Source organism: Lissotriton vulgaris, chromosome 6 (assembly GCF_964263255.1).
Source record: "Lissotriton vulgaris chromosome 6, aLisVul1.2, whole genome shotgun sequence".
NCBI classification, from domain to species: domain Eukaryota; kingdom Metazoa; phylum Chordata; class Amphibia; order Caudata; family Salamandridae; genus Lissotriton; species Lissotriton vulgaris.
In genome coordinates, this window is record NC_141694.1 from 1,545,807,705 (window position 1) to 1,545,835,674 (window position 27,970).

A 27,970-nucleotide genomic window follows, 5' to 3' on the forward strand; every position below is an offset into this window, starting at 1 on the left:
CTCTTCTCAAAGATCACTTTCCACTTGTTGCTTATTAAGAATATGGCAGCAGGATTGATTTCTGGCATGATAGGGCAGAGGGGATCTTTGATCTTGCGCTGGAAGCCTTGAAGTTCAAAGCGTACTGTACATTATACTTGTTTTGATCTTCACAGCAATAAAATGAAAGAGCCAAATAACTGAGAGCTGAAGTTGCTCATCTGTCGTCCAAAAAAAAAAAAACATTTAGCCAAATGAGCTTAAAAAAATAAATGAATAATCCGGCTAATTTGCACGCAAACTAAATCAAACATTTGAAACCGCTGGGTTAAAAACAAAATATACCTTTATTCCTCTACAGCCAAAGGTCATAACATACAGTGTGTTAATCACGTACGATCCTGGGGCTAAAATATTATTTCGAGTGAAAAGGTAATATAAACTATGCTCTTCCTAATAGGAAAACAGGATGCATTTAAAAATTAAAATGAATACTTTTTCATTTTTTTATAAGTAGGCAGTGGTCCTACAGACCTCTGCCTACTCCTAAAAATATTTAGGTCGACATTCACAAAGGGGAAGGGGCTCCTTGGGGACCCCTTCCCAATTGCATTGTTATCACCAATTTTGATTTAGTGGTAAAATAATACGTTTGGTCGCAAACATTAATACATAAGTTATTGAATCGGTATTTAGAACGGATGCCCTTTACCCGCCCCAACCAAATACAGATTCTGTATGAATTCTAAAACCCAAATTGTTAACATGTTAATGAATCACGATTTTGGGTTTTGTACATTTAAAAAAGCTATTTTGCGGCCGCAAAGGCTCAAATTGGACTTTTGCAACTATAAATTTGCTTGGCATACCAGAGCCTTAGTTATTTAGGGAAAAGAGACAAGGGGGCTACACCCACCACAGAGATCACATAAGGAGTGGAGACAATGTTTAGTAATCCTACCCAATGACAATCCAAGCTATTGGGAACAGAAAGGAAAACAAAATCATATTCTCAAACACATGAGAAGGCAGAGGAAGAAATAAGATGCTAGGAACAACAGAAGTTGAAGGATGAGCTGTAAGAATTCGACAGAGGAGTGCAAGAGTCCCTCGGCCCTTCCTTGTTTCTTCACAGGGGAACCCCTCCGGAGAATTCGAGTGGGCACACTCAGGAATATCAGCATGCGACTGGAGATAAACAAAATCACTACGACAGCCATTTTGTAGACTAAGAGGATTCTGAGATGGATACTAAACTCAAGAGTTGAGGCACTGAACTGTGACCTAGCCATGCTGATAAAGAGTAAGATAATGGGGGCGTGGCTAGCGACCGACCAAGATGGCCGCAGCCTAACGGAGCTCTGTAGTTAACGAGATCTTCCCAGCAAAATCCGCAATATTATCCGTGAACCCGACGGTGTTGGATCAGAAAATAGTAAGCGGGAGGACCTCCGGTGCACGTTGAACGAGACCGCTCCGCAAAACTCCCAAAAACCGAGCCGCACCACGGTGCCAAAGAACGCGGCCTATCTTGGTTCCGGAGGCCGGGGACTCGAGTGCTTCCAGTGTTCGGGTGAGAGAAACGCAAAGGAATAGTGGCGGCAGCGACAATCAGCGCGGCAATGGATGTCGGCACTTTGGCATACACAGTTCGAGCTCGGACAAACAAAATAAACAAATATACCCCCCCTCCCCCGGCCTATTCGCTGGGCATCGAGGAGGAAACAGAAGGTGACCGGAGTAGCATCGCTGAAACTTTGGCGCCATTGGAACTGGGGGCAGTGCTCTACGGACCTGAGTAGCAGAACGTCTTGCATCCAACTGCTGGTGCCGGGTGAGATATCACAACAATATCCCCATAGCTATCTGGATAACGGACATAAACTGTGCATGAAAATTAGCTATAGCTTGAGCCAAACAGCAGTCCAATTATTACTCGGAAAGCACCGGATTGCGAAATTCCATTACAGGGCGCCGCACTCCACCGCACAGAAGAGCTTAATTGTGGCCACCATATTTTTGATCTACCCCTGCGGACGACTACAGTACGTGGTCTGAAAACACTACCTGGCAGAAACCACACATATCTCTGGCCCACCTGTGACCAGATCGCGCCTGACTGTTTTAAACAAAGACACTATGAGTGGAAGGGGGCAGAGGGTGCAGCAGACTGCGAGGCTAGACAAATATGCCAATTGCAAAGACACTCCGGAGGCCACACGGGGGGACCAGCCACGCACGTCATCCCCATCAACTGGGAACCAAGCGAATACTGAGAAGGTCACCCTGCAGGATATCATGGAGATCCTGAAAGCGCTGCAATCCTCAATGGGGACGATCTCAACGGACGTCTCCTTATTGAGAGCAGACTTCGCGAAGATATCGGACCGCCTGCAAGAAGTGGAGAAGAAAACAACGGAGCTCGCCGGCGACACAGAGGACTTAAAACGAAAAGTAAAAAAACTAGAAGAGGATAATACCCAATTAAAGGCTAAACTCGATGACCAGGAAGGCCGATCTCCGCGCAATAACGTACGCCTGATAGGTGTACCGGAATCCGAGGGGGGCCCAGCTCTGGACTTATTCGTGGAAGACCATGTCCAAAATCACCTAAATGAGAAACAGGGACGTCCCACTGGTTAACCACAAGGGTGGTTATGGTTAATCTGGTAGTACCCAGAATCTTGTTATTTAGCAATACCAATCACACAAAAATATTCAAAACGTTTTGCAAAGCTTATTCAACTAGACGTAGGCCAACCATTATGAAAAAGATGTCAAATAACATTTATACATGTATAGCACACGTGTTACTTATTTGCAGTCAAAATTAGAAAAGAACAGGAGAATTGTTTAAAAAAATAGATCATTTGTGTATTTATTCAAGATCACAAAATTATCGCAATGATAACAGATAGTTTATAAAAATAGATACAGTATATTATACAGTCAATTAAAAACATGTAGGATCAAAGCCATAAACAAAAACAATTTATACAATGTAAAGTTAAAAATGTTCGCAAGAACAGGGGTCGACGCAGCGTTTCGGTTTAGGGGAAACAATAAAAACCTTCTTCAGGACCAAGTTCTGATTTTAATTACTGTCTTCCAGATAAATCATAGAGGACCAGGCGCCCGATTGTAAAATCCGGGTGTTAGCTGAACTGCATATTCTCATGACTTTGAATATAGTATAGGCAGTTCTGATGTCTTGTGCTTTCAATGGGCGGGGTCACGCTCTGGTAGTAGGAGCCACCGATATTGGTTTTCTGATTAACCAGATTTTAATCACTGGCAAATCGTTATTTCGCGAGCCTTTTCAATTAGCTTGTATTGAGGTCGGCGTCTGTGTAGTGACGGGGATTCTCCTGACACTTAAGGTTTGAATTCGGCCTCCCTGCTCCTACTCCGGCAGCGTTTCGTGGATTCTGCGTAAAATAATTTCTCAATATTACTCCCCTGTCCCAGATTTGAAAGATAAGGGGGCCTCCTTTACTTTTTATAACAAAATCACCTTAAGCCAAAAGGACTATCCAAATATTTTTCGGTAGAACGAGCCCATCGAGTGCCTGGGGGTAAGCCAAAGCCGGGAGCACCACCACGTCCTATTTTGGCACAGATTTTTTTTAAAAAATATTTTATTGAAGAAACAAAAACAAATCAGAGTCATCATCCAGCAAATTAGGCAGCATATACAGAATCAGTATTCAATAAATCATGTATACACAGAAAATCACAGATCATTACATCGTCTCGATCCAGCTCTGTCCATTGCCATTTCCACCAAGGGGGAGGTGCATTCCAGTGTCCCCATTTTTTATCCCACTTCTTGGGGCATCCTCTGACTTTAAATATAGATTTTTCTGCCAGCATGCATCTGTCCATTCCGCCACCCAACCCACCAGGAGAGGCCTCTGGGGGGAACCCCAGTGCATTGCCACTGCACGTTTCACCAGCAGGAAACCCAGGGCCACCCATTGGAGCTCCATCTCAGTGAGGTCTGTAGCACCCCATATATTAAGAAGTGCTTCCTTAGGGGAAAGAGGAATAGGTTTCCCCAACGCATCAGACATTGCTCTATCTCAGTGAGGTCTGTAGCACCCCATATATTAAGAAGCGCTTCCTTAGGGGAAAGAGGAATAGGTTTCCCCAACGTATCAGACATTTTACGAACCGCTCTGTCGCAGAACCATTGGATAATTGGACATTTCCAGAGGACATGGTAAAAGGTGCTGGGGCGGCCACACCCACTGAGACACATCTCATCCGGGCGTCTTCCCAGTTTAGCCAGAAGGGGGGCTGACATGTATGTTCTGTGTAGAATTTTCAATTGGATCAATCTGAAACGGTGATTTATCGCTGTTTCCCTGGGGGACATTAGTGCCGATCTCCAGTCTTCGTCGTCTAAGTCTCCCACGTCCTCCTGCCACTTGTCCCGCACGGTCTAGAAGGAGTTAGGCATATTATTGCATAGTTTACGATACGTGCACGATATTGCCTTTGTCTGGAGTGGCTCTGAAAGTAGCCTATCCTCTAGGGGAGAGGCCTCTGGAAGGGAGGAGAGGTCTGGTACAGTGGTCCTGACAGCGTGTGCAATCTGGAGGTATCTGAATGCCTCGGATTGGGCCAGATCGTATTTCTGTTGGAGTTCGGCAAAGATCAAAAATTTCCCCTTATGAATCAAGTCACCTAGAGTGGAAATGCCAATCATGTCCTATCTGTCAAAGCCCTTAAATTGACAAAGGGAACCCAGCCTTTGAGACGCCCAAAGCGGGGTGGCCTGAGTAAATTTGTCAGACCAACCGAGGCTTTTAGTGGCTCGGTGCCAGATTGCCACAGAGAATCGACCCGGATGCTTGTTCGTATGTGGATGACATATATCTCACAGACGACGAACTTTGGGAGCATCGGTGTCGAGTCAACGGAATAATTTGTACCTTTGCAAATTTGGGTTACAAATTTAACTTTGCAAAATCGCACATAGCAGAGTATACAGTGTTGTTTCTGGGCTACGAGCTCAACAATGAAGAAAAAGGTTTGGCTCCTCACTTCCTGGAGAAATGCGCACAGCTGCGCGCTCCAACAACACTGAAAAAATTACAATCTTTACTGGGCTTCTTGAATTTCGGGAGGACATACATTCCGGAATATGCCCAGCGTATCAAGCATTTGTATTCTTTGATACAACCATCATTTACCAAACCATGCTGGCTGCCTGAGCATTCAGCTATACTGCAGTCTTTGCAAGCTGATCTGCTCGCTTCTAAATTCTTCCAGACTCGTGATAACCAAACCAACCTGGTGATTAAAATTATCCCTGGGACGGTGGGTTTCACGTACCTAACTGAGGGAGACACAGTACCTATCGTTTACAAGTCACACTTGTACACTTTGGCTGAAATGCGATTTTCCACTGTGGAAAAAGTATTGACGGCTGTGCAGATGGCAATTCTAAAAGAACGTGCCCTGTCACAGGGAAAACGCATGTTGGTTGTTACCCCTTGTCCTGCCTTGAAGGCAGTTACGAAAGCCAGTGTACCGAAATCTAACGCTTTGCACCCTCGGTGGATTCAATGGGCTGCATCCTTGACGTCCCAGGACGTCACGTTTATTTTTGACGCCTCATTACGGTCACAGGAGTACTTACAGTATGAATTTGTTCATCCGGCTCCATTAGCAATGCGGCCTTTGGAGGATTTCCATTGCATCATTTACACTGATGGTTCGGCGCAGGTTGCGCATGGCTCTAAACATGCCTATTTTTCCGCATGCGCCATTGTGGTTCGTGCCATGGTGAATGACGAGTTCAAGTCCAGTGTCGTGCACACGCAGACACTAGGAGACTGCACCGCACAATTAGCAGAACTTCGTGCTCTGATTCTTTCGTTGGAGTACGCAGATCCTAGTGTGACGACTTTAATTGTAAGTGATTCTTACTACTGTGTCCAGTCTTACAATGAGAACTTGTTCTTTTGGATTCAGAATGAATTTTGTGATTCCAAGGGTAGCACAATAAAACATAAAATGATCTGGGTCCGAGTGGCTGAACTTAAGGAAAAGTTGCCACTTGTGTTTGTGATTCATACTCTTGGCCATCAGCGTGTTGGAGTCCACACTGTCGGTAACTCGCTTGCTGATGAAGCGGCGAAGTCAGCAGTATCAAAATATTTGGTTGCGGCAGTTACACGGTCCAAAAGTAAGATAGATGATGACATCTTGGCGGCAGTAGCTGCCACTGAGAAGGGAGGTAAATATCCTACTGGGTTCCCTTCGAAGTACACATACCACTTAAGTCCCGACAAGGTTCCTTATGTGAAAATTCCTGACGTTGGGGAACGGCTGATTCCCAACTTGGATCGCAGGGCTACGTTGATTACAGCGGCGCATAAAGGTGTGGCGTCTGCACATGCGGGCGTCTCAGCCACTGTAACTCAGCTACAACAACGTTTCTGGTGGCAGGGACTGTACAAACAGACGCGCGATTATGTCCTTCAATGTGACATTTGTCAGCAGATTAAGACTTCGACTGCTGCGCGTCGGCCTCGGGACTCAGTTGTACATCTATAATAAACCACTGGGTTGTGTTTATTTAGATCACTGCGGTCCTTTTTCTTCTGATACTGCATATAAGTACATCTTAGTAGCAGTTGATTCATGCACACGCTTTGTGTGGGTATGGACCCATCGCAGCGCTGATTCACGGACTGTCATAAGAGATTTGCGTGTCTTTGTAGGGATTTTTGCCTGTGGTACCTTCCATTCGGACCAGGGTCCGGCTTTCGCCTCTAAGGCGTATAAGGATGCTATGGTTTCGTTGGGGGTCCAAGTCAAGTTTTCGTCGCCATACAGACCGGAGGGTAATAGTGTAGTGGAACGAATGAACCGTGGCTTAAAGCAATCTTTGACAGCTCGAGTTATAGGCACTGGCAGAAACTGGTTGGCCCATCTCAATGGCGTGCAGCGTGCTCTTAATAATCTCCCTAGAAGGTCTCTGGGTGGGCGGACCCCGTACGAAATGCTCTTTGGTATCAAGATGTTTGTCCCTGACCTCGACGGTTTAGACTGCGTGGCTCAAGCCACGGCCTTTGACGTAGATGAACATTGCAATGTTTTACAGGATCTACAAAAGACCAGAGACAGTCTTGCAAAGGAACATTTGCCCTCCACATCGGATGATGCGTTGCAGATCCCGGAAGTTGGCTGGCTACCCCGAGTTGGAGAATTGGTACGAGAGAAGATCGATAACAAGAAAGAATTTGGTCCTTCCTACCGAGCTCCGGTTCCCGTTCTTAGAGTGAAGGGCACGAGAACAGTCATTTTACCACCACTTCCAGGTCGTAAGGAAAACAGGTTCATCTCTATTGACAATGTCAAGTTACACAGGGTGGCCGAATCTTCATAGTATGACACCGGCGGTCTCCTGTCCTTCGATTGTGAGACATTCTGTTTTGGCCACTACTTCTAATGCTGAGCCAGAAGTGGCCCTCGAGATGCCTGCTGTTTCCCATCCTTTATTAAATACTTTGCCCATTAATAACATTGATGACCTAGACTACGCCTATCCTGCTGACTTATCGATGCCTGATTTGCATACGCTTTTGGCCACGGAATTCAGATTCTCCTTTGACTCTGTTTCAGTGAATTTGAAAAAACCCTCACTTTTTGCAGTTTATGCCCCTCTATTTAAAAAACATTTTTTGATCCCCTCTTGGACATATATTTGGCTGGTACTTTTTTCATTTTACCTTTTTATGTCAATAAGCTTTGTGTTTTATTTTTTCCGTCTTATCGATGGACACTATGTCGAGAAGAGAACATGTATTCAGCATCTTAATGGAACTTTGGCCCCCATTTCCTCGTCACATTCTGCACACAGACTGAAGAGAGACTTGAGTTTTGTTAACATCACTGCTTGGCCTGTCCTTGATGGGATTGTGTGGGAAGAGGTTACATTTCAAATCCATGGCCCTACTGACTTAATGTCCCTAATGTACTCAGACTGAACATGGAGGATGTGGTGAAACAAAACATATGTTCTGATGATTGGGATATACAGGCCGTCGAATCTCTTGTCTCTGATTTGAAATATTATGCTGCCTTTGATGCTGAAGATTTGTATTTAGAATCTGCTAATTATGGTGATTTTTTTGCTTCCAACATTTTGGTAACCATTATCTACATAAAACGAATTCCAGAAGGAGTACTGTTAATTACACACAGTGGGAACACTGTCCAGCACCGTTACAGGGCAGTTCTAGTACATTTTTGAAAAAGTACACTTATTTTACCGACTTTAATCAATCGAATCCTGAGTCCTTTTATTTTAAAATGACACAAAAGCCTATGTCCAAAGTTAGACTTACCGATACTAAATTGCTGTATTCGAAGTCCTTCCTAGACAATTTAGCTGTAGAGGGCTATGAGCTATGGAAGGAAACCATTGACCTTAAATCCATTTGGGGTTCTAAAAGTTGGCAGGTACAAGGCATTGAGGCTTTGCACCGTGCATGTCTCATCCCAAATCATATGTTGTTTTTGAATTCTACCATTTTCCAGACAACATGCTTTGGATTGGCTACTTCTAAAAAATTAAATACACCTACTATCCCTGATTTGGAAGAATACTCTGGTTGGAATAATTTTACACAGTTTTCCATTCGAGAATTGCAAACACAGTTGCACAATTCATCCTTTAATATATCCAGTTTGGATCCGAAGGGTTGGGTGATGTGCCACAGGAGTTCAGATTCTTGCCAACGTCGCTTTCTGGGGTTAACTGAAGGGTTTACACAAGTCAGACCTGATCCCCGTTTTGACACTGACCATTCAGTCACCACTTACTCTGTAGGCAAATTGTGTCAGAATTGGCTTCAACATTCTACATTGGCTGCAGTTAAATTACATCTATCCAAACTGACCGATGATGTAGATTTGAATGATTTCATAAAGGGCCCGGCTACAGGTAGATCTAAAAGATGGATTTATGCGATTTACAATGAAATCTGGAAAACTCACAAGTTGAGGCTGCTATGCGCCTTAGGGCTATTGATCAAGCTAATTTGGAAAAGGTGCTTGCAGTTGTAGATAATAGTATTAACATGCTTTCTTTACGCATTTACACGTTGAATAATATTGTATCTTCTGTTGTTGATATTGTGCATGTTATACCATGGTCAAAATTGTGAGAAGTTGGCCTGATATGTAGTGCTCACTATTCTAGTGATCACTGTGTATCATTCTAAACGACCCTTATTGATGATTGGTTGTAAGTCAACCTTATAGACCAGCTATCCTAGTAGCATGGACAAGAGCAGTCTTTAGGCTAAACTCTAGAGAGCGTGTTAAGCCAGCTGTTATACCATCACATATACCCCTTGAACACCAAGTGAAAGGACACCACACAAGTTGTTATGAAAATAAAAGGATATTTATTTATAACAAGTCTAACCTGAACTCTTTATGAGTCAGGGAGCTAAGCACACAACAAAACTCTTAAGAAAATACTTTAAGTTGCACAATTTACACAAATGCCGGAGGGGCACGAAAAACCATATACTCTAAAAGTGGAATGCGAAATACTAGCAGGTAAGTAACAAGACCCAGAGGCTTTAGGATCGCTAGGACTACACTACTGAATCTTCAGGTTAGGAGAAGGAGGCCTAGGGAGATCGGGTGCAGAGTGTGCACTCTCACGCGGGATGCGGGACAAAGTCTATGGATACTAGTATTCGTAAAGTTAGTGTTATCGGACGAATCCGACTAGATAGGCTGAAAACGAAAAAGGATCTGGACACTTAGATAGTGAACCTACGTTGGAGCACTGAAATGCTCAAGTTACCTAGCCCAGGGGCTGCGGCTGCATAGGGTTCAAAAGACGTCGGGAATCCTCGTTACAGTCTATGGAGCCTGAAAGAAGAAGTTGCTGGCAGGCGACCAGTGATGATGTTCGGAGTGATCCAAGCCTGGATCGATGATGGAGACGACCTAAAAGCAGAGGGGACTCAGTTCTTAATCACTAGCCAGTGATTAGGTGGGCACCAGGATGGCACCGGATGAAGTCACCTCGACCAGGTGAGTGGGCGACGCTGGACTCTAATGTCTCTCGGACCAGGAGGCGTTGTCGGCGACTAGGATGGAGGTGCGAGCTGTCCCACGAAGGTGTCTGCTGTCGGCGATGCTGGACCCAGGATTGGGGCAACAAACCTTGGCAAAGGCAAGCCCACGCGGTGGAGTCAAGATGGCATCTGGAGTGGACCAGGAGGGTCCGGCGTGCTCCTCTCTTGGAAGGGAGCAAGGGCCAGTCTGGAGCAACCAGACCAGCGGTGTAATCGTCGTGGTTCGTCGTCAGGAGGGCCACTAGCCAGCAGGCAAGTGACCGGACAACACGGTGAGCAGCAAAGAGCAGAAGGGCCCCACGCAGATCTCGTGGATGCTGGGGGGCTGGACTTCGGTGCTGGAGCTGCTCAGGGTTAGGGCTTCTCAAACCCCAAAGCACTCACTCCAGGATCCCTCGGCGGTCGTGCTGGTTAAGCGTCGTGCAGTTTTGAAGATGGCCGGTCCCTTCAGGTCTCGTCACACCCACGAATCTCAGCTGGGCTGATGATGCAGGTAGAGGTCAGAGATGCCAGGGAATCCGGGTCTCGTCGAGCTGGCCAGTCTTGATCGTGAGGATGGACGTGCAGCAAACCGCATGTGCTTAGATGGTGCCCGCTGGTGCAGGGTGGCTACTCCTTAGCCACAAGGGAGAGTCTTCAGAAATGTTCAAGAGTTCTTTCGTGGAAAGTAGTCAAGATTCAGAATTATCTAATCTGGGAAGGGGGCCTGCTCCTACCTTTATTCTAAAAAAAGGGGCTGGCACGCGACCAGGTCCTGCCCATGGGTGGGACCAGGAGGGGGGTGGTTACACCCCTCTCTCTTGTCCGGACTTTCCCCAGCTCAGGGGCTGGTGTGCCCCTGGAACTGGTTTAAGCCGGCATATGCACAGTGAGCACCGGGGTGCCACTTGCAGTGACCTTCCTCTCAGCCCTGTCTACCTGGGATACACAAAACCCTGTCTGGGATGGTGCTAGCACCGCCCCTGACAGGAAACTCTTTGTCCAAGCTCTCCTCACTGGAAGGACTCCCAGCAGCAGGAGGTCAGACTTGTGTCTGTGGTGGCAGCATTCATTTTGTGATGCTGAGGCTCTAGTTAGCTTTAACCGGGGTTCACAGTTACATACATGTCGTGTCCCTCTATAAGGGTGGAATGCTAACCCCGTTGCCAGAATTGGCGAGGGGTTAGTATTCCAATTTGTATGACACCTTACTCGACATGTTTTGATAAAGCGATACCAAAGATAGCAAATAACCGCGAGGATTATAATGCACTTAAGAGTATATGGTACGCGTTATCATGGAACAGCTATTAGGACTTGGGTCCGCAAGCTGCAGACGGGCTCAGCTCATGCCAGAGCACCATCTCACATAATTCCAAGCACCATGCCTTCAGGATTGTTAAGGCCTGCCATAGGAGTGACTGATAGGAATACATGTGTCCATTTTAGGGTTAGATATAGGAATACTATATCTAAAGCAAAGGGTGATTACACCACCTTGCCCCAGCTGTCGTGCAGCCAGTTGTGTCAGATTTGGATGGCCAGCCAGGGGTGGCATAATACATGCTGCAGCCCCTGGTAGGCCCTGGGTACACCTATGCCCTGGGTACCTAAGGTACACTGTACAGGGACTGATAAGGTGACTCAGTATCCAATTAGATATGTACCTAAGGTACATGGAATCCATTTTACAGAGAGAGCAGTAGGCCTGGGGCCTGAATAGCAGGGTCCCAGGTCAACTAAGTCGAAAAACCAGCAAAACACCAGGCAAAAAGTTGGGGGCAACCATAGTCAGATATCCACCTTCCTACAAAAATCAATTGCGTTCCATTATGCAATTTGCGTGGACCCTGCAAACGCTTAAGGCTGGTAGGGTGCCTTGGAATTACATGAACGTGTCGTCCCTTTTTGCCCCTTTTAATTTAACAGACAAGCAACGCATGCTTTCAATGTGTGATGCATCCTTTTCCATGTTACACATTGAGAGGGTGGAGTCTTTACCGTTCTCTGTAGCTGAGGCCACTGCTGCAACGTGGCTTATCCACGGATTGATCACATTGCCGTTTGCCTTGTACAAATTTACAAATTGTATGCGATATATTGCGATAGAGAGATATGAACCATTAGGCATCGCGTTTCTCCAGGAAGCATGGTCACTTCCATTCACTTATAGGTGCCTGAAAGACGAGAAAGAAGTTTATCTTAAGGGGGAGGAATGCACAGAGACACCTGATCATTCATTAATATGTAGACACATCCAATTACACGGTTCTTGTAACCAGGACCGCCCTAACTTAGCCTGTGTTTTGAAAGGCACCCCGGTTCCCGCTATAGTTCCCACGTTCACTTTGCTGGCGAACGGTAGTTATTTACTGTTGAATAACGAAGAAGGTTGTGGTTTAATTAAAGGCATCGTTCAATGGAATGAGTAGAATAAGAGCCCTTTTGTCTCAAAAACAAGTGGCCCTGAGTTCGGCCCGAGAAACAGTTGTCCTTCACATTGCTAACACACGCACAGAGGTGCAGGCGCTTTTAAATACTGATTTGCAGTTACATTTCAGCGAGCTGGTACGTCAAATCTTTAATGCCTCCTCCACGTCTGGCCTCGCTCATTTTTATTTTTTTAAATAGTTAGCAGTGGTCTTGTGACTTCCTTCGAGAAAATATTTGGAGTCATCCCTGCTTTCTTTCATTCTTTGTTTTCAAGCCTGTTTGGTGGCTTACCAGTTTTGCTAGCATTAGCTGCAGGCGTTTTGGTGATATTTTGTTTTATTAAACATGGATGCCCGTCCTGCGTTAGTGGCCGATCAGCCCCTCCTGTCGGTGTTTGGCAACCGGATGCTTGATTACTATGGCACTCTGCCGCTTGCGACTTTAAGCACGGCATTTGGATTATCGTTTCGATTTTCCTATTTTACTTGTGTCCAGCCTGTGTTTCATTGCCTGAGCTGCGATTTCGACTGGGCCCTTGATTTGTGTCTCTGCAAGACGGTGTCTCCTGACGTCGATTTTAATCATCTGATGAGCCCCGTAGTTGCTCACGAGTTGGTTTGTTCTGGCGACAGGATTATGGCCTTGGCAGCGATGCATGGACTAATGGGTCGTTGGGACATCCTGGAAGCAGCGCATGAATTCTTGGCACAGAGCTTTCTTGAGAACCCACCGAGTTGTCCTCTGATGTTACTAGAGGATCCAGTGCTGGATCAGCACGTATGTTCTTTCCCACTACCTGATTGGATGGCTGAACTGTTTTCGGATGATGACAGTGATTTCTTGCTGGAGGCTGTTGCTGCACATTTTGCATATTCAGTCCTGACCTTCGGGAGTTTTGCAACTTGCACGTTCCTGATTACATTTTTTTATTACGAAAAGGTACTTTTGCGTACATACACTTTGGTCAAGCCCCGGCAATATTGAAATGGTTGAATTTGGGCCTTGATTTACTACGTTTAAAGACTTCTTATTTTTGGCCGCTGTAAGGCCATCGCATTAGATTTTGAATATTACCTTAGCTCATTATTATTGAACTTTGCTTTCATGGTTATGCCCCTGTTCTGGTCTAGCCTTACATTACTTTTGACCGTGCTCGGATCATTGGGGGGGGGGGGTCATATAGCTACTTCTTTTCTATATACTGTGTTAAGTTAGCATGAGCTTGTTAAATGTTTAAACGCCATTTTTCCTTTTGCTTCACTTTTGCACACGACACATAATTGTTATTTTAGCTTTCAACCTAGAAGAGCGTTGTGATTTACTTGGGAAATAATATGTTATTGCTCTGATATCAACTTTGCTCGGTACACTATCTGCACAGTGAGTGCTGAAGCTTCCACGGATAACTCGACACAGTGTTGTTGTGAAGTCTGATCTTCGCACCTTTCTAGACATAACATAAATGCAGGTGCTGCCAGAATCTGGCTCGAAGCGGGTTTTATATTGCTTTGCTGAAAACACAGCTAACACACTTAATGGTGCTTCGCATGCAGAGAGCTGGTGGAAGATGATGTGATCCTCTGCCACTGAGATTTTGAGGTATGGGCCCGCCCTGCTAAAAACCCAAATGAGACCTTCATAGATATAAAATACTATGCTAAATAGGGAGAGTGAGAATTAGGTATTGTTAATTCCCATTCATTACAGCATCCTAGTATGCTGTCACCGTTCGCTTTCTATGGACTAGTAACTATGCTGATAACTTTGTTTCTTATAATATGTTTGCTTGTGTTATGTAAGATACTGCGTTTGAGAACCCTGCATTGGTAAATAAATATTTCAAATATGCACGCGTCCTCATTTACTCCAAGTTCTGGTTTGAAATGATTATATAGCGAAAGAGTGTTCATGTGTTCCACGATACCGGAGGTATTTCAAGTTCATGTTCTGGTTTGTCTAAACATTGGGAGTTTGTTATGACCAATAAGACAATGTAGCTAGCTCGGTAAGGGGATTTTGGGTACTGAGGTGTGTTTTGGGCCATCCTAATTCACCGAGGTTCCAGGTCTCTATGCACAGTTCTGTAGGAGAACGGAATTCCCGCTACAATACCTCAGCAGGGGACTCAAAGAACCAAGTCTTGCCATCCGATTCAACGTGCAGTTTAGCGGGAAACAGCATGGAATATTTGATGGATTGAGCTCGGAGTGCCTTCTTTACCTCAAGAAAACTGCACCGACGAGCCTGGACCTTCATCGTGTAGTCAGGGAAGATTGTGATCTGGGCATTGTCTAGTCGTAGCGGCGGTCACGCGCGTGCCGTCTGAAGGATGACATCCCGGTCGCGGAAGTTAAATACACGGGCAATGATAGGGCGACGGGGAGCGCCCGGCTTCAGCTTACCCCCGGGGACTCGGTGTGTCCGCTCAATGGAGAAATAGTTGGAGAGCTGCTTCGGTTAGAGATGTTGCAGTATTAATTTCTCCACAAAGAGATCTGTAGCCGGCTCCTCCAAACGTTCCGGGACTCCTAGGATGCGGAGGTTGTTGCGTCTCGCGCGCCCTTTATAGTCGTCAAGGAGCGCCCCCATTTGCAACTGCTGTTTTTGGAGTTGAGACACTTGTTGCTGGAGGGTGGAGGTATCATCAATAAGCGCCGTTGTTTTGAGTTCTATGTCTTTCACTTTAGTGTCCATTTTACAACGGTCCGCACGTAGGAGTGTCACTTCAATGTTCACAGAGTCGATACGGGTCTCTAATGAGGAACGGACCCCAGCGATAGCCTCCATCACGTCCTCCAGAGTGGGGGGCTTCGCTGCAGGAGGAGGGGTCGCACTTTTAGATACGGAATCGGGCCAGCATCTTTAGGCTCTCCTTTAGAGTCCCATGATAGTTTGTTGATCTGTCGCTGGTTGGCTGGCCTGGATTGGGAGGCCTCAGGTATAACCAAACGTGTACACTTGTACTTACCCACACCATTCACGACTCTGTAATTTTCGTTATAAGTGCACCCATAAACGGCATCTGAGAAATTCAGTCACTAACAGGGGTGGGTGGAGGGATGGGGCGGGAGGTAGGGAACGATTAATCAAAATAACAACCTGCATTACAACTATGCAATATGATGTGGAATGCCAGAAATTGTATTAGTACATGATCAATGGAGAAGTTTACGTTACTAATGTTCATTGCTATACTGATGTACCGTTCTGATGCAAATATATAATAAAAATTATTCATAAAAAATAAAAAAATAAAGTGTAAGATAACAAAGCTAAACAAAATGAAAACATGTTGTCCTTCAGAGTTTTGAGTACTGCCTCATTCATCCCTTTTCCCAAGCAGCATAAACTTACTTACATTCTTTCAGCAGACATACAAAATTTCCACTCCACTTAAGAATGTATATCTTCACTGAATTGCTTCTGAGCCAATCCTCTTTTCACCCACAAAGGTGCACACCTCAGATTAAGTATGATGGTAATGGCTGGTAGCAGGTGTCAATGCACGTTACCAAAAAGACCGCAGTAAATAAAATCATTCCAAATACAACTATTTGGGTTAATCACAATGCAATGCAATTCCGTTTCCATGAGAAACTTGTATGTCATAAGACAACACCACCATATTACCTGAACCCCAAGTGGCCAAGGCCTGGTACCACTCCCTTCAGTGCTGGGCACAAGCAGAGAGCTTTGCACCCCGTCGCGAGGATGCGATTGGGCTGCTTAAGCAAAAACTTGCGCCAGGCTGAGACGCAATATTGTTGGATTTTCGCACAGCGGAAAAAGATCTAGATATGGCAGCACCTGCCGACGAACACATCGTATCACAAGAAGCACCCACCTACACCCATTAGTACATAGGTACAACGCACACGCCTACTGAGAATTCTTGACATTTAACCTCGCACATCAACCACGTAGGCGGAAGTTTTTATACCTGTTCTGACATTTGCCACCTGGTTAACAATTCCTTTGAGGAGTAGGCCCATATTGATAATTTGTGTAATTCAGGCAATTGAAGTGCATGGATATCAAAAATGAGTGCACATTGGGGCGTGGCTAGCGGCCAAGTGTGATGGCCGCAGCCTGAGTGAGTTCCGACCGACCCGTGGCTAAAAGTGTAGACACAGCCTGCAGATTCGGGCAAATTTGAGCGGGGTCGACAAGATCGGATGACTGAGGTCCTTTGAGAGGTTCCGGTAGGATATTTGCGGGGCCGTGACCCTTGAGACGCGACTGGCGAAGGCTTGGAAGGCCCTGAGACTGCACTCCGCAAAATGGCGCCACCGGCGTGAGCACCGGGCTGGGGTGTGCCTGGCTCTGCGGGGGACCCCTCGTATCCCTCTGCTGTTGACTTTGGCAGGCCTGGCTCCTCGGTAGGGGGATCGAGACGCCTGGGGACGACGGAGACAGCCCTTTCTTGCAATCCTGGGCACCGTGAGGTGTGGTCTAGTCGGCCCGGGAAGTGGCCCTCATTGAGGCCCTGGCTTCAGGGCCTAGCGCTGATCAACGCCGGGGGAAGTGCGTGGCCGGACTGGTGTGGGCCCTCCCTTCCTTACCCCCTCCCCTCCGATTGAAGAACTCTTCCGCCCGGACCCTTGGGCGCGAGGGTGCTGTGGCGGGGAGCTACGGATACCGGCTCCCCCTGCAAGACTTCTCACCGTCCCTGTGAGGTCTGGAGGTGCAGGCTGGGGCGCGGCGCTACCGGAGGCCCCGGCTTTAGGGCCTGGTAGAGCTCGGAGATCGATACTGCGGAGCATAGAGTGGAGAGGCACATGGTCACGGACAGTGCTACAGCGGAGGTCAGTTTGGTGTGCGTTTGAGGCCAGCATCGCTGCGGGCCCCCTCTTCCTTCCCCCCCCCTCCATTCCCTCCCTCCCTGCATCTTCCACGGGCTTTGGAAGGTTTGCTGCTCCCGTGGGACTCTGCCAGGGTGCTTCCATTTGGCGCAACTGAAATTGCCTCGCTGGGCATGAGACCTGGCGCTGGTTGGACCTCTGTAACCGTCCACGAAGAACGGGACTAAGCTCTTGGGCGTGCAGGCCACGACACAGCGTTCAGGGGGCAATTGGTGTCTCTGCTCGCCCCCTCTGCATTTTCCTGGGGGCATGGTGGTTGGAAGGCCTGAACGGGCACTGGTGGCTTAAATTGACGCCCGTGTGCGAGGTACTGTTGTCCACTGCCGCATGCTCTTGGCGTGTCCCTTGCGATCGATTGCGGCTGAGGAGTGCGACCTGGATTTGAGGTGCTGCCTACTGCACGTCCACTACGTCACTGGGCTACTAGGGGTAGCAGTCTGCCTTCCGGAGAGCTTTTTGGAGCTGGTGGAGACCGCAGAGAGGCTGAGACTGCTGGCATCGCGTCCCCAGGCTTGCTCCTTATGCCGACGAAGAAAATTGACACGGGGGCAGAGGTTCTAGGAGTAACCCTCAGGCACAGTTGTCCAAGTTCGCCTGGACCAAGGGAGCGGACAAGGGTGACTCGCCGAGAGCGGACAAGGAGGGAGCGGGAGCATCGTCCTCCCCGACCAAGGAACCAACACTTCACGACGTCCTGGCGGCCATAGGGGGTATGCGTACATTCCTGGACTCTGTTACAACTGAAGTCTCCCTGCTCCGGTCAAATTTCAAACAAACAAATGAAGAAGTGAAGGAGCTCAAGGTGGAGACGGCGGCACTACAGGAGGACACCTCTGAGTTGCAGCGTCAAGTGTTAGACCTGGAAAAGAAACAGACTCGCATGGCGCAGCAACTGGATGACTATGAAGAGAGGGCCCGCTGGAACAATATACGAATCCTTGGGGTTCTGGAAAAAACAGAGGGGTCTACTGCGGACCTTTTTGTAGAGGAGTTGATCGTGAAACATCAGAAGCTTAAGGCGCTCTCTGCTTATCTGCTTATTTTTCCATTGAGCGCGCTCACAGAGTACGAGGCGGGCGACCCAAGCCTCGGGCCCCGCCGAGACCCTTGATTGCAAGAGTTTTTAATTTTAGAGAGAGAGATAATATTTTACAGGCCTCAAGGGCTGGTCTGCCGCTGAAGATAGACAACTACGAGGTCTCCTTTTTTCCTGATTTCACAGCGCGGGTCAAAGCACAGAGACGCAGCTTCCAGGCAGTTAAGCAGGAACTCTGCAGCAGGGAAATCAAGTATGCCATGCTTTTCCCGGCCAAATTGAGAGTGGAATGGGACGGTAAACCGTGGTTCTTTGACTCTCCGGATGCGACTTGGGACTGGCTGGAGAGGTGGACATAGGTCGGCGACGCTAGAGGAACCCGCCGCAATAGGGCGAAGCGGCAGGAAGGTGGAGAGTCTGCTGCTCCAGTGACGGAGGCTGGGATGGAGGCCAGTGGCCTGGACGAGCAGGAATGAGCGGCATCCTTCTCCGCCTGATGGACTGCCTCTGATGACATTTACAAGTAACCAGTGGGGGGATGTGCTTTGAGATGGGGGGGTTTTAACCTGGCGGGAGGGGGGACCTTGAGGAGCGCTCAAGCTTGTACCGATTGTGTAACATGCCTACTTTGCGATTTTTCATAGGCATGTTATGATATTGTTCTAAAGGTTGTGTCTTTAAATGATAAGCAACGTTCTTTTAAAATCAAAGTCATAGCCACGAGTTGGGGGGACCGCTTCACCTCTGCGTGTTTAGCATGGTTTGGGGTAGTGCAGGCACTCTGCCTTGTTGGGGGGTGGGCAGTTCGAGGTCCACCGGCAGGGGAGCAGGGAGGGGGTGGAAGGGATTTGGAGGGGGGATGTCAGGGAGATTGAAGGTACTGATTGCAGTGACATGTACGACTTGCATTTTCAATCGCAGAAGAGGGTGGGGGGTTGTTGTGTTTTGTTTTTTGTTTTGGTTCTAGGCTACATCCTATAGATTTCTATGCTAAGATGTATGGTACAGTGTTGGGACTTCAAGGCGATTTTGATTGTGATGGCAGACAAGGAATTGGGTGACAAAAAGATAGATTTGGCGCCCCGGTTATGACCCGGGTGCCTCCCATGACCTTGCTTACTTGGAATGTGCACGGGTTGGGGGACAAAATTAAGCGAGGATTAGTATTGCTGCCCGGCACTTGTATTGCTCCAGGAGACGCACTTGGTGGGGTCGACCTGAAAGGCCCTGGACCGTTGGGGGTACACAATGGTGGTGCATTCTGAATTTTCCACTGGCTCCAGGGGGGTGGGCATACAGGTGCGCAAACGCTTCCCTTTGATAGTGCAGAAGGTATGGAGGGATACGCAGGGATTATTTGCAGCTGTCTCCTGTCTGTGGGAGGGGAGGAGGTTCAATGTGGTGACAGTGTACATTCCACCGACCCTTCATGCTGTTGCATTCCCCGCCCTTAGTGCTTTTCTGTTGACACTGCCGGAAGATGAACTCATACTAGGGGGAGATTTCAATGCGTTTGTTGACGATGGGCTGGATCGCCATCCCTGCAGGCAGCCGGGGTCGGGTAGGTCGCGACTGACTGGTTTTACAGAAGCCCTTGGCCTCACGGATGGGTGGAGGTTTAAACATCCTAGGGAACGCGGATACACCTTCTATTCAGGGGTACACAATAGTCTCTCACGCACTGCCTACTTCTTCCTCTCCGCTGATAGTCTGCCCCATTTAACGGAGGCAGTGATAGGCCCAAGAGGTATTTCCGATCACTCACCGGTCTCCCTGACGTATTTCTCCGATCTTAAAGCTCAGAGACATACTTTCCCAATCTCCCCTGGTTATTTACAGATCCCCCAAATAAGAAAAGAGTTGTTCACGGTCACGAAATATTACTTCCAAGAAAATACGGACTCGGTCCGCTCGCCCGGGGTCCTCTGGGAGGCGTATAAAACGGTGTTACGAGGCAAAGCGATAGCTTCTATAACGGGTCACAAGCGAGCTGTGCACGCTGACCTTCAGGTGATCGAGGGTGACTTGGCAGTGCTACAGTCCCGACATGAGGAGGACCCTACTGAGGGGGTTACGCAACAGTTGCGCCTCAAACAGGCTGAATTCACTGAATATCAGCGGACCCAGGTTCCACAGCAGCTCTTGCGGTCGCAACATACTGTCTATGAAGTTGGGGATAAGGCCGGGAAACTTCTAGCCTGGCTGGAAAGAAAGGAACGGGCCCAGAGGACGATAGCACAACTCCACACCCCAAGTGGCGAGGTAGTCACAGCTCCTGCGGACATCGTAGATACCTTAGCCGACTATTACGAGACAGTTTATACCCCCACCGCCCACATGTCAACAAACGAGGCGCAGACTTATATCCAAGATATAAGAATGCCTTCACTATCAGACACTGAAGCCTCACTCTTGGACTCTGACTTTACGAAGGATGAGGTCCTGATTGCAATACACTCCTTGGAATCGGGCAAGGACCTGGGACCGAACGGAATCCCTATAGAGCTCTACAAGCGCGTCTCCGACCTTGCGGCTCTGCCTCTTTTGAAGATGTTTGTAGATAGCTTGAATAAGGGGTAATTGCCACGGGATCAGCGGACAGCCACGATTACCGCTATACCAAAACCTGGCAAGCCTCCAGACGAGCGCACGTCCTATCGCCCGATTTCCTTTTTAAGTGCGGAAGCGAAAATATTGGCAAAAATGATAGCTAATCGTCTGACCCCGCACTTGGAGACACTCATCCACCGGGACCAATCCGGTTTTATGCCCAACAGAAATACTGAGCTAAATTTGAGACGAGTCCATGCGGTGATGGCACAGATACCTAATCTGTCTGAACCGGCGGTGATTCTTTTGTTGGACGCCCAAATGGCTTTGACATGGTCGAATGGCCGTATCTTTTCGCGCTTCTTCGACATATGGGCTTCGGCCCCAAGTTTTGTGCTTGGGTGAAGTTACTGTATACGAAGCCTCTTGCACATGTGGTGGCTAACGGCCATATTTCCAGAGACTTTCAACTTGATCGTGGCACACGTCCGGGATGCCCTTTGTCGCCTCTGCTCTTCGCTCTCATCCTGGAACCCCTGGCGGCGTGGATAAGGTGGGACCCCATGATTAATGGACTTAGCTGGACGGAGACGTGGGAAGACCGCATATCTCTATATGCTGATGATATTCTTCTCTATCTGACCAGGCCTAGGCGGTCAATTATAGCACTCCTTAACATCTGTGAAATTTTTGGCAGGGCTTCAGGATACACGATCAACTGGTCCAAATCGGTTTTGTTTGTTCTTAAGGGACCCCCACCGCTACTTCCGGCTGATTGTCCCTTGGTGATCACTGATGGGCCCTTTAAATATTTGGGGGTTTGGGTGACGCCTAGCCAGGAGGCCTTTTTTCACTCCTTGGAATCGTGCAAGGACCTGCTTGACCGGTTCCGTACAGATGTGAAGCATTAGCACACCCTACCACTGACCCTTTTGGGGAAAGCTGGGTTATTCAAAATAATGACTTTACCGCGACTATTATATATCCTTGAGAACACTCCGTATCTTGTGCCTTTGAAATACTTTACGTCTATAAACGCTCTGGTCTCAGGTCTCCTCTGGGGGGAAAAACCTGCGCGCATTTCCAGGCAGAAGTTAGTTAGGGGTGGTATGATGGAGGTATTGCCCTTCCGGATATTCAACTGTATTATTGGGCGGCCCAGTTAAAGATTATAAGTCATTTATTCACAAAAACTGACTAGAGGGAAACGTATGCGCATTAGGTAGTGTTCTTTAATATTATAGAACTTGTCTAATCTTCTAGTAAATGCTCAAAGGTAAAGATACAACCCTTGTCAACAGTTGTAATTAAACAGGCATAAAGAGTATGCCTGTTGTATCTAATTCTAAACAATTCTTAACCTGAGCAATTCTAGGTAAAAAGTACAAAATGTCCGATCAAAATACTGATTCTTCAAGTAAGTGATTTTCTAAATATTTTCTTCTTTATTTCTTCACAGTTCATATGCAGTGTACAGTTCTTCCAATCATTTCCTTAACGTACAATTCATTGCCAACAGGTGTTTCGTCCGGCTAATAAGCCTAAGGACTTCGTCAGGGCTAAAAACAAGTGACAGATACACTTGATTAGATGTTGATACAATAAACCATAATAAGTTCATTTTTAACTAAATACTTATCGATTAAGTCAGATGTACTGTATAATCTCACATGTTAACACAGGGAAGAAAACATTTCCTAAATTTGTACGAGTGCTAAGTGATTTTCTTTACATCTCAAATTAGTTTTGAAATGTGACAAGAAGATAAAGTGCTATTGCTGAATAAAGCTAAGTAGAACAGATAAGGTCTTACCACCAAAGAATACACCGTGCAGATAAATTGAAAAAATGTATTCACTAAATAGTCTGAATGCATAGGAAGGCAACCTCCTGTAACTCATTACTACATGCAGATAGTGCCCACCCGAAGACCCAGATTAACGCCATCCCCTATGGCGAGTTCTATAGAGCTCGTAGAAACTGTACAAAGGAAGAAGATTTTGAAAAGGTGGTACTAGATATGGAAGAAAGATTTCTATTGAGGGGTTATGATAAAAAGGTTCTTCATAAAGCTAAAAATCGAGCTATGAAATTGAATAGGCTGGATACTTTAAGACCAAGAGAACAAGATAAACTCGAAAAAGTACCTGTGAAATTGGTAACTAGTTTTCATTCCTGCTCTCATAAAATATTTAACATCTTAAAAAAACATTGGCATCTCCTTACATCAGATGCCCAATTACAAAAATTCATCCCCAAATATCACTTACAGAAAAGGAAAAACTTTGGGTAATATAATCAGCCCAAGTTATCATAGGGACCAGAAAGCTAGACCTACATGGTTACATCAACACAATTTGGGTTCATTAAAGTGTAATAATTGCAATATGTGCAGAATGGCAATTAAGGAGAAAAAAGATTTTGAGTATAATGGATCTAAAAAATATATAATTAGGCAACATATTGACTGTTCATCTAAATATGTAGTCTATGTTATAGTGTGTAAATGTTTAAAGATCTATGTGGGAAGCACTATCAGAAGCATGAAAGAACGTATTTCTGAAGATTATCGTGCTTTTAAAAATATGGATGAAAGACACCCTGTACGGCTACATGCAGCAAAGTGTCCAAATAAAGGCTTCTCTTTTCATGGACTACAAAGTATCCCACCGAATATGAGGGGAGGGAATAGGGAGCTTAGAGTTCGTCAAGCAGAAGTACGTTGGATAATTAGATTACATGCTGTGGAACTGGGGATTAACATAGATAGTGAGATGCAATATTTTTTGGGATGAAAATATTAAAATGTAATGACCATACCAATATGAAAAAAAGTGTAACTAGTAACATCTTCAGTAATTTGCACTTTATAATTTCGATATTGATACTCAATGTTCAGAATTCAATACATTGTACCTATAATGCTGTTCACACAAATGTGTTATGTTATTCTCTGTACATATTCATAAGTTCGCCTTGCTTTCCTGTTTTAGCTCAACCATATGCTAGGATTCTAATACCATAATAATTAGCTTAAGAAGATTTTGCCAGTATATGCACGTAATTATTATATAAAAGTGTATATATACTCTATACATTTGGGACTAGCTATATCCTGCAAACTGTGCATTACTAATAACGAAGTCCTGTGTTTTCGATTGTTTCGAATAATGTATACGAATGATGGTTCCTCTTATACTTATATATTATAATTGTTTCATAATTTCTTTCTCGATTCTTTCTTTTCTTTTCCCTCTATTATCTGAGTCACATTTTTAACTCATATTATAGGACTTATATATAGGTCAAAATTAGAAACCATATATAATATTAAACCAAGATGTTAGAATTAGGCTCTCTCTTCGTTTTAGATTAACTCATGTCAAGATGGCGTCCTTAATTGTCCACCTTTACTAGAGCCTATTCTAGTGCACTTAATAAACTTTGGAATATCCGACATAACCTTGGGGATATGGAATGAATATTATAATTACTTCTTTATACTGGTAAATAGCGTAAAAATTACATGCATTTAATATTGGATATACTATAGTTTTATAAATAAATCGTAATAAACTGCAAGTTAAATGTGTGAGGAAATAAGGACCAGTTTACTACAGGTTCGCATAAGATATCTTTAAAGAACTGATAATTATACTTTTCGAACGCTCGGGGACCTCTCAATAGTCCGTCTTCGCCATAAGTGGTTATCTACCCTAACTAATATGGCGCGGGTGCTAGACGCTGAATCGTTACGGACTACACACTAGTCCGTTATCGTTGAGACTACTATAAATAACCCTACCCAACATGGCGCGGGTGCTAGACGCCGAGCTGCCATGGATCCCTGATACCGCACGAGACATAGTAAAATGGGTAAGATAATAGAGTTTTTAGGATAGACATTATCATAAAGTTTGTTAATGGTATGAGAATAGTCTGCTCTATAATTTAAATCGCTCTTTTTAACAGGCATATAAAAAGAGGAAATTTTTGACCATAAATGAGAGTGCCCGTTTTTCTGGTGACTCCTTAAATTAAGTGAAGGTAATTTTAATACTACTTTAATAACTTTATACCACTATCTAGAAAGCACAAGTTAGTGGTAATTCTTATCTTAATTATGCTTTTACGTCTATGGCTTCCAATAACAGGTCCAGATATTACATATCTAGAATTCTAAAGTTCCGATACAAGTGGGGAATAAGCCACTAATCAGGTAATAATTATCATATAGTTTTCTCTATGAATATGTAAATATAGAGGTAGATTAAAAATATTGAGACCCAGTTAGTAGATCTGATACCAGAGACTGCTACTTAAGATACATCTAGCTATTTTTCTGATAAATAAGGAAGGTGATACGTGTTGTGTTTAACTTAGATTTATGAGTCTGATATCTCTTTTAGAATTATATAAAGTAGCACTTTTGCGTTACATGAAGGATTTCTATGTCAACTATTATTGTCAGCGCTACTTCAGATACATCTAGCTATTTTTCTAATAAATAAGGAAGGTGATACGTGTTGTGTTTAACTTAGATTTATGAGTCTGATATCTCTTTTAGAATTATATAAAGTAGCACTTTTGTGTTACATGAAGGATTTCTATGTCAACTATTATTGTCAGCGCATTGGTGTGCCGCCGTTTATTATAAATACGATATGGCTCTGCTTCTAATAGGTAGATAATTAGCGGCATTATATAGTAATCGGTAACACTATAGTATAGGTATTATTATAATACTAAAATACATGTATCCCTCTAATAGGTTGCTTTCGCTACTAAAAGAACAAACCCATTAGATACTACCCCACAGAGACCTTTTTCAATTGGTAAGTCTAGCAGTATATTTAGCTTTAGTAATACTTCCTCATAAAGGAGGTTCTTCTTTTTTATAAGATCATGTATTAGGCTATTTAGTGAATACATTTTTTCAATTGATCTGCACGGTGTATTCTTTGGTGGTAAGACCTTATCTGTTCTTCTTAGCTTTATTCAGCAATAGCACTTTATCTTCTTGTCACATTTCAAAACCAACTTGAGATGTAAAGAAAATCACTTAGCACTCGTACAAATTTATTAAATGTTTTCTTCCCTGTGTTAACATGTGAGATTATACTGTACATCTGACTTAATTCGATTAGTATTTAGTTAAAAATGAACTTATTATGGTTTATTGTATCAACATCTAATCAAGTGTATATGTCACTTGCTTTTAGCCCTGACGAAGTCCTTAGGCTTATTAGCCGGACGAAACATGTCTTGGCAATGAATTGTACGTTAAGGAAATGATTGGAAGAACTGTACGCTGTGACTGCATATGAACTGTGAAGAAATAAAGAAGAAAATATTTTGAAAATCACTTACTTGAAGAATCAGTATTTTGATTGGACATTTTGTACTTTTTACCTAGAATTGCTCAGGTTAAGAATTGTTTAGAAAAAGATTATAAGTCACTGGCTCCATGCTCCGCAGACTGAACCGGCATATAAAGCGGATAGGTACGATCTAGGTGGCGGTGGGGTACTGGCAGCGCTCTACGATATTAAAAGCGTGGCGGCCTTGCTGGGCCCTACGGCCCATACGGTAAGGTTGTGGTACTTGGCCTCGGCTCGCCTTAAATGTAAAGATAAGATTACGCAGATTACGCCACTTTGGTCCTCGCGTCGACTCCAGCTCTGCAATAGTAAGGGATTTGAGGCCTGGGACTTGATTGGTATTTCAACGGTTGGGGACCTTTGGCGGCGGGGCGCAGTCCTCACGATTGACCAATTAGTGGACCATTATGATTTGGCACCTACGGAGCGCTTCTGGTATTTGCAAGTTAGCCATGCCCTCTGGTCGGTGATTCCCGCTGGTGATGAGCTGCCTGAATCCAATCCGCTGGAAGACCGACTGCTTACGGAGCATATGTCCAAAAAGGCGACCTCGTTGGTTTATCGTAAGCTTGTCAATAATTTGCCTGACCCCACGCTGAAGCTGAAGGCAGCCTGGATGGTGGAGATCGGGGATATGGATGAGCCTGACTGGCAGACCGCTCTTTCCTCTCCTCAGGTGGTTGCTGTGCCATCTAGGCTCCGATTGGTGCAGCTGAAAATTCTGCACAGAGTGTATTAGACTAGGGTCACTCTTCACAAGATAGGGAGAATTACACATCAGTATTGTTTGCGGGGGTGCGGGGAGGAGGGAACTTTACTTCATACCATTTGGGACTGCCCGTTGATTGCTAGTTTCTAGGCCAAGGTTATGCGGACCATCTCTCAAGTAGCGAAGGTCTCCCTGGTTCCAGAGCCACGTGCGCTGTTGCATGCTGAACATTTGGGAGCCCAACGATCTGAGTCACCCCATGCAAGATTGGGCCACGCTAGGTAATATGTATGCTAAACAAAACATAGCCAAAGCTTGGGGGTCCCCTTTGGTACCGGCGTTCAGGGACTGGTGTGCTGATTTGGATTTTGCCATGGTAGCAGAAAAAGCGGTGTATTTGAATCGAAAATGCCCGCGGAAGTGGGCCAAGATTTGGGGGGCGTGGAATGAGTATAGAGGGTTCATCTGTGACCCGTCGCAGTTAGATAGTGATACTGACTCCGACTAGAGGGGGGGTGGGGGTTTCGGGAGAGGGGTGGAGGGGCTGCTGTAATGCCACAGCTGTATTATATTCTTTGCAATGTGTCACTATACTTGATTTCACTCATCTTTGATTTGCCCTTACGACTGTATGCATTGATTGTCTTTCTCAAATGCCACTGTTTATTTTTCATGTCAATAAAAATGTTTAAAAAAAATAAAATTAGTGCATATGTAATCACCAATTACAATTCTCCACCTGCACTATCCTTCCGTCCCCCTCTCCCCCATTTTCTTTTCCCGCATTTTCTTTCTATATTCTTGGTATAGTGTTTCACTTCCTCCTATGGTGGATCTATACCGTTATTAAGCACACACCTGTAAAGTGGCAGAAAGAGTATTCTGCGTTGTATTGGACGTTTGTATCTGACGATATATAATATCTA

At 45.4% G+C, this 27,970-nt stretch overlaps 1 protein-coding gene across 2 annotated transcripts in view; it reads right to left on the bottom strand.

The window, feature by feature from the left end:
- The window catches only part of TASP1 (taspase 1), an 834,089-nt gene that overhangs the window by 645,548 nt on the left and 160,571 nt on the right, over positions 1-27,970 (bottom strand). The gene's annotated exons all lie outside the window — the stretch shown is intronic.